Genomic DNA, 7,205 nt, shown 5'->3' with positions numbered 1-7,205 from the left:
GACGCAAGCTTCCTCCGACAAGGGAAATTATAATACTCTACAGTTCTCACGCATTTCTCGGCGGAAAGGTTGCTCTTTCATGCACGTCGCATTGAAATCCACGAAAGTGTAGGTACAGTGAAAGCAGACCGATATTGTGCACCATCCTCGGAGTAACATCGCGCAATTTCACTCGTTCTTGACTGCTTCAGGGCGCCGCGCGTTGCTTCGATTTTATGAATCGCGGACGAAAGGTCGACACAGTCGGAGGGCGGTTTACGACACGCGCGATATCAGCGCGGCCGAATCGAAAACGCGCTGGCAAACTACCCCCCGCCCGCGATAAACCGCGCGCGGATGTTCCGATCGTTATCCCCTTGTCTCTCCTCCCCTCCCGAACGGTTCGTGACACCTTTTTGCGCGCGCTACGGAGATCGGGGCTCGTTCGAAATGTGCCAGGAACGATAGGCAAGCGATGGGTCCAGATAACTCGAAACGCGAGCCGCAGTTAGCTCGTTTACAGAGATTCGCGGAATATAAACGGGCCGAGTGCTCGTTTGCAAGGGACAGACGCTTGATTACGCGAGTTACCGTCGTGGCTGCGTTCCGTACGCCTGGATAAGCGTGCAGCTTCAGCGATAACGATCACGGCGGCGGATATGTAAACGAGGCACGGTTTGAAAATATTAAGACCAGAGAAACGTTGAAGAGAGACGGATTTTTCCGCGGCGATCGCCTTCTGCGCCTCATTTCCCCCCCAGTCCCGCCACTCCTCCATTCCGCGACGAACGCGGCGCATGAATTAGTTATGAACTATTCTCCGACCAGCCAATCGCGCCACTCGCGCTGCGTAGATCATTGAAAGGCTCGGGCGGCGTCTAATTGGCTACGCTTTCTAATGCTTCATTGCCAATAACAACCGGGCGGTTGTTACGATTAAAATTTATTGCATTTCCCGGAGACTTTATTAGCCATCGAGTGTTGCATTCCGCTAAGTGTTTACTAGTTTCACTGCCGTTCGACCTGCCTCGGGAATCGTTCATAAACAGCGCGGTAGGTTGGTTAGATACCTCCGGAGGGTTTGGGCCTCTTGTAGACCCCAGGAAGAGGGAGTTTGCATTTAATATTCGCTCCGAGGTGTCCTAGGATTATAGATACCCTTCACTCTTGAACTCAAAGAAGCATTCCGAAGGGGATGGCATTCTCGGATGATTAAAAAATTTGAAGATTATGCGAGAACTTTACCCTCCTGAAAGAATGCCCAGTGGAAATCTCCGTATCCCTTAAATTAGCGGAGCTGTTTTTCCGAGTCCCGTGAATGGTTCGAGCTCCGCGGCAGGTATTTCAGGATGTAGCGGACATACCTTCAAAATGGTACCATGTTGATGCAGATTTGTGAGATTGTTCTTTTTAATATTCCTGATTTTAAAAAGTGTCCGAATATTAATGCGAGTCACTGTAGATACTCAAGTGTTTCAATTTTCACATACTTTTGTATAATATTGTACGTCCGATACACCCTTAAAATTACTCGTCGTACAAGGTGAGCGTTAGAGGGACAGCTATGAAAGTTGCACATTGTCCGTGGTCAAGAAATAGGTCTTCGCCTAAGTTCAAAGAAGAAGGTCGACGAAAAGAGGAGCGTGTTTAACGAACGGCAATAATTTATGTCCGGGCATAGGGTCGCGCGAGGGAGAAGGCTGGCCAGGGAAGATGGCGACTTCGAGGGAGGACGGACCGTGCAATGAGCAAAGTCATAAATACCGAACACCGGCAATTCCATTTTACAGCTTTTACTTGGCCGCGTCTGAACTCCCCTTTCCCCACCGCCTTTCTGCCTCGACTCGAGAAGATGATTGATAAAAATGCGCCTCGCACGGTTAAGCCGCGGAATCCCCTAGAATCTCGCGGAGACTCGAGTGATCTTGTTCATGAGATGTTTCTTTCTAGTTACCCCCGTTCCGCGAAGGATAGGTAAGAAGGTTTCTGCTGCACTCGGAGCCAGAGAGTCAATTATCCCCGGCGAGCGCTCGTTCTTTACACCCTGACGAGGCAGAGGGTGGTTTGCTCGATTGATACCACTGATCACGAAATCCCTCATGTTTTTTGGGACCTCGTGGAATCGCTGGTGAAAGGCAATGGTCACGGGGCACGTGAGCTTTCTTCGCGAACACTTCCAGTCGCTTAAGTTCCGCCTCCACTTTGGCTGACCCTCTTTTTCGAGTGCCTCTTCGCGGCGGCTGTGGATCAGCTTTTATATACCGCAGATACGGCTACTGATTTGCCGCTCAATAACTCTCGAGCAAGGGTACGTTGTTTTCTTTATTTGGAACTGAAAGTCCTCGAGAGGTTTCGATTGGTAGTACTGGTATCGAGTGTTGTGCTCCTCCAGCAAGTTACCTGCTAGTTAATTGCTCGATTCTGCCCTCCGCCGAAGAATTCTGGTTTATTCTAGTGAAATGTCACATTCGGTATCTAATATCTGCTAATCTAAATTTCACGATGCGTACAAAACCCGACAATCTACTCCGAAAGAATTGAAACATTATCAAAATACTTATGAAATTCCACAATAATTACCCTCTCCGCAAAGGTACAGTTTCTCAAGTCGGAAGACCGATCGTTACCCTCGAATTCACCATCGGCTAGGTGCTGGTACCTGCCCCGAAAACAATAGCCTCGCCCGAGCAGCCGTAAAATAATTACACCCCGCATGAACCTGAACCGTGCACCGAAAGCTTCTTCGCGAAGCTCCTTTCGCTTATTCAACCCCGCAATGGTCCCGTTTCCTCTCCCTCTATGGAATCGTGCTTTCGGAGAGGACCTAGGAGACACGGAGGAGCAAGGACGCGTGCCAGGGGATGGAAAAGCGAGGCAGAAGGGGTTCGCACGAGGCAGGGAAAGGAACGGAGCGAAGAGGGCTGGCATTCGGGACATTCCATGCGAACTCGGACAGATTTCGGAGTAAGTTTTCGTAGATTGCTGAAATTTGAATATGTATTGTAGTCTTTAGTGATATTTAAACGTACCTCAAACGATTTTTGGAAATTTTGAAAAATGTCGATTTTACAGCTGTTTGAAGTTAAATGCTAACTTTTTTCAATACATTATAGAGATGAGCTTTACGGTGCTTATAGAGGACTCATATTTCAGGTTAAAAAAAAAATTTGAACCATTTTTGTGCAATTAGTTTAAACAAATGCACGTTTTTAACATCTAGCGCGATTTTAAAAATCTGAAAAAGGGGAATATAGTTCTATCCTTCCCCTTGATGGACAAAATTCAAAAAATATGGACATTTTAAAATTGGCCCTGTAAAAATTGCCGAAAGTTGAAGCTGCGTCGCCCTGCACCGGAAAACTCTTACTGTTTTTTATATCCAACATAATACGGTATCTGAATTTTTGGTGTTCGCAATATTTTCCTTGAAACGAGGATGACTTTTAGTTTGTTAAATGGAATGCTATATATTTGATTATCCAATATGAAAGCGACTGTCAAGACAAATTCAACCATATTGTATACTATGACCTTCAAGGCCACACAAGGTTAGGAACACCAAAAATTGAGACATGAAAAACAGTAAAAGTTGTCCTTCATCAGTTTTTTTTCAAATACTTACCATTTTCGAGATTCCTGTATAAGAATATCAGGTATAGAGCCGCTTGGCCGCTGCGGGTACCGCACGGTCCGACCAGTCGAGCCGGTGCTGGGCGACGCAGCGCCAACTTTCGGCAATTTTTACAGGGCCAATTTTAAAATGTCCATATTTTTGAAAACTTATCCATCAAGGGGAAGGATAGAACTATATTCTCCTTTTTCAGATTTTTAAAATCGCGCCCGATGTTAAAAACCTGCATTTGTATAAAATAATTCCACAAAATTTGTTCAATTTTTTTTTAAACTGAAATAATTTTGTCTTAAAGCTTCAATGTCTTCTCTATAAGCACCGTAAAGCTCATCTCCATCCGTTTACTACTTCCCTAGCTGTAATGTATTGAAAAAAAGTTAGCACTTAACCTTCAAACAGCTGTAAAATCTACATTTTTCAAAATTTCGAAAAATCCTTTGAGGTGCGTTTAAATATCATTAAATACTACGACATAATCAAATTTCAGCAATCTAAGAAAACTTACTCCGAAGTCTGTCCGAGTTCGCATGGAATGTCCCATTCGCGACGCGACGGTGTCTCGAAGGCACCGGGGCTCCCTGCTTCCGACTGCAGATACATTGCGACATGGAACCGGGGGTTAGTGTAGGGGGTTTCGTGGCAGCGCGAGAGGGGCGAAGGGACCGGCGACGCGGGGTGGTGGGTGGCTCGGGGCTCGGTACGGGGGATGAAATGCGCCGCGACGCGCTGCGGCGAAGCCAGACGAGGACCGAGCGACTCTCCGCTCCGCATCCGCAGCATCCACCCTCCCGACCCCTGTTTAACCCTTCTTTCTTTCCATCTTCTTCGGCCTCTCCCTTTCTCCCCGCCTAACCGCCCCCTCCGTCCCCGCGATCCCCTCCCCAGCAGCCACCTTCAACCTCCTTCAACCACCCCCCGTGCGTCCTTTTCTACCGTTTCTCCCTTTTCCACGCGGTCGTCTCGCGCTCTCGCCCTCCCGCGAGCCACCCCCTCGTCTGCCCTTCCGTTCCTCTGGCTTTCTCCATTTCACCTCGGCGCGGTCCAGTCGTGTGTCGGCCCGTGCACCGTGCAGTTCACCTCGCAGCTGGTTCCGCTTTCCCTCTTTTTTTTTCGCCAGCACGGGAACACGACCGTGCGTCGCGGACCTCGCTGCAGGTCGGGGGACGGACGCGACCGCAGCCGGCGTCGGGGGCGCATCGAGGAGGGCAGAGGAAACCGCGACAGGGATCCACGTGGCCTGCGGACGTCGACGTGCGTGTAAAAGGTAGAAGGGAGACGCTCGCGCCAAGGCTTTCCAAGGGTGGAAAGGGCTGCGTTCCACCGATCGACCGCGATCCACGCGGGCCGAGTGTCTTTCAAAGCTCCCGCGGACCCTCTGTAAACCAAGTCGACAGAGTCGCCGTGCAGTGATCGGCCCGTTTGCCCGTGTAATCGTATGCATCGGGGTTGATATTTGAATGTTTGCGCAGTCGAGCCTTCCACGCGTGCACGTTGGATTCTGTTGGTCGTTTGAGGAGCAGGGGAGTAGAGAGGTCCGAGGGTGTCGTGGAAATGTGTGCATAATTCGGAGGGGAACGAGGAAGGAAGTTTGTCCACGGATGGGGAAGCTTGGGAATGTTCATTGTGGTCTTCGAATCGCGTGTAATTGGAGTTTAAATACGGAGTTTTAGTAAAAGAAGACTCTGAATTAATCGACGAGGAAACGTTCTCCGCCAAGATCCTTCCCTTCGAGGGCACCTAGAACCCTTCTACGCATTATTTTCAGAGCCCTTTCAGGGACACCCGCGTAACGAGGTCCCACGTGACTCACAGGGAGAGTATTTTAGGTGTCCGCCTCCGATCATTTTGATTTTTGGATATGTTGTAGAGGACCGAAAAATAAAATATACGTGTTTTTTTATTTTTCCTCGTTTTCATATTTGGGGGGTGAAAGCTGCGTTCAAAGTTAGGGTTGAAAAATCATTTTTGTGGATTTTTGAAAATCTGGTGAGTCAGTCATATTTCGCATTCAAAGACACAAAATTCGTCCATTGACACTATTCCCCTATCTCTAATAGTTCTCGAGATATTCCACAAAAATGATTTTTCAACCCTAACTTTGAACGCAGTTTTCATTCCCCGAATATGAAAACGATTTTCAAATAAAAAAACACGTATTTCTTATTTCTCGATCCTCTATAACATTATTCAATTTGTCTTGGAACGCACTATCAACTCAGGTCTTCAAAAAAAGTAGTTCCATTTGAAAAACCGAACTTGACCATCCTATCTTTTAAAATAATAATCTAAAAAAAAATCGTCTCGGCTAATAAATTACCCCCATCAAACCATTTAATTACATATATTTTTCAATTTTTTACCTCCAATACTTTAGGAGAAATCCAGCTGTTCAGTCTACGCGCGGACACCCTGTATACCATTATCCTATCAACCCAAAGGCACGATCTAAACACCCTTGAATCCGTGTCCATACTTCGTATTCCGGTCACACACGATCCGGCCCCACTTTCGCGCGGGGAAAATAGAAAATCAGCTGTCCGTGTCCACGTGCCAGGAATTTTCACCCGCGGCGAACTGGCTTCGGCCTCGAACTCTGTCGCGCTCGATCGCGCGAGCCTCCAAATAATTTCCGACACACGCGTCGGTGGTCACAGATCTAGGAACCCATAAGAAGCTTACCGCGAGACTTAAGGGGGTGTTAGCCTCGTAATGCAACTTTCACGAGCTCCCCGTCGCGATGCTTTCGAGGCTCGCAGTCCCGCGAGCTCCGTTTCGGATGAAAACCTCGGAACTAGACGGCGACGGACGCTTGCGGAAGCATAAAGAGCCAGGGTTTACCGCGTCCCATGGCCGAGAATGGCATCTCGAGCACGATTTTCCGCCCGCTTGCTCGCGTTACCAGGGAGAAAATCGGGGACGCGTGCGCTTGTTTCCCGCGCTATCATAAATATCGCAGTTAATGGGTACCGCGAGGCGGGGTGCACGCGTCCACCCGTTGGGCCCGAAAGAGATCAAACGCCGGGGGTGTATTACCCTCTACAAAGGAATTCAATTACGGGCGTTTCAGCGGCGAGACGCGGACAATGAGTGGGTTAGACTCCTTGCGCCCGTTGTCCAGGCTTCCTTTTTCGGCATTAATCAAATTAAAATTCCCCCCTCGTCATTGAAGCAGCGGTCTTCGAGCTATCGTAGAGCTTCGCGGGCAAACGTTTCTCTCCTGTTTATCTCGCTGCTTCACTTTAATAAAAAAAAGGAACGCTTCGCGTTTAACTCCGTAAGACTTCTGCAACATACGAGCTATTTCGCAGTGGGTGGTAAAATAGTATGGATAATGATTCTTCGCGAAGGACAGAGTCGAAAAGGAGAACTGCATTTCTGGCGGAGATCGATTTTGAAGCTGCACGCGGTTGAATGCAGCACGTGCTTTCGAGCTGGCTTCTCTCAAAAACTAAGCGCACAGTAATCTACATTTTCGATCCAACTTTTCATACAGAATCGTCCAGAGATTGATGGAACCTCAACACGCGTCCACACCGACGTGCTTCTACGGTAATTTACGTCGGTCATAAAATTGTCGCAGCGGAACGCGCGCGTG

Source organism: Andrena cerasifolii, chromosome 4 (genome assembly GCF_050908995.1).
Source record: "Andrena cerasifolii isolate SP2316 chromosome 4, iyAndCera1_principal, whole genome shotgun sequence".
In the NCBI taxonomy this organism is placed as follows: domain Eukaryota; kingdom Metazoa; phylum Arthropoda; class Insecta; order Hymenoptera; family Andrenidae; genus Andrena; species Andrena cerasifolii.
Note: the sequence above shows the minus strand (reverse complement) of the source record.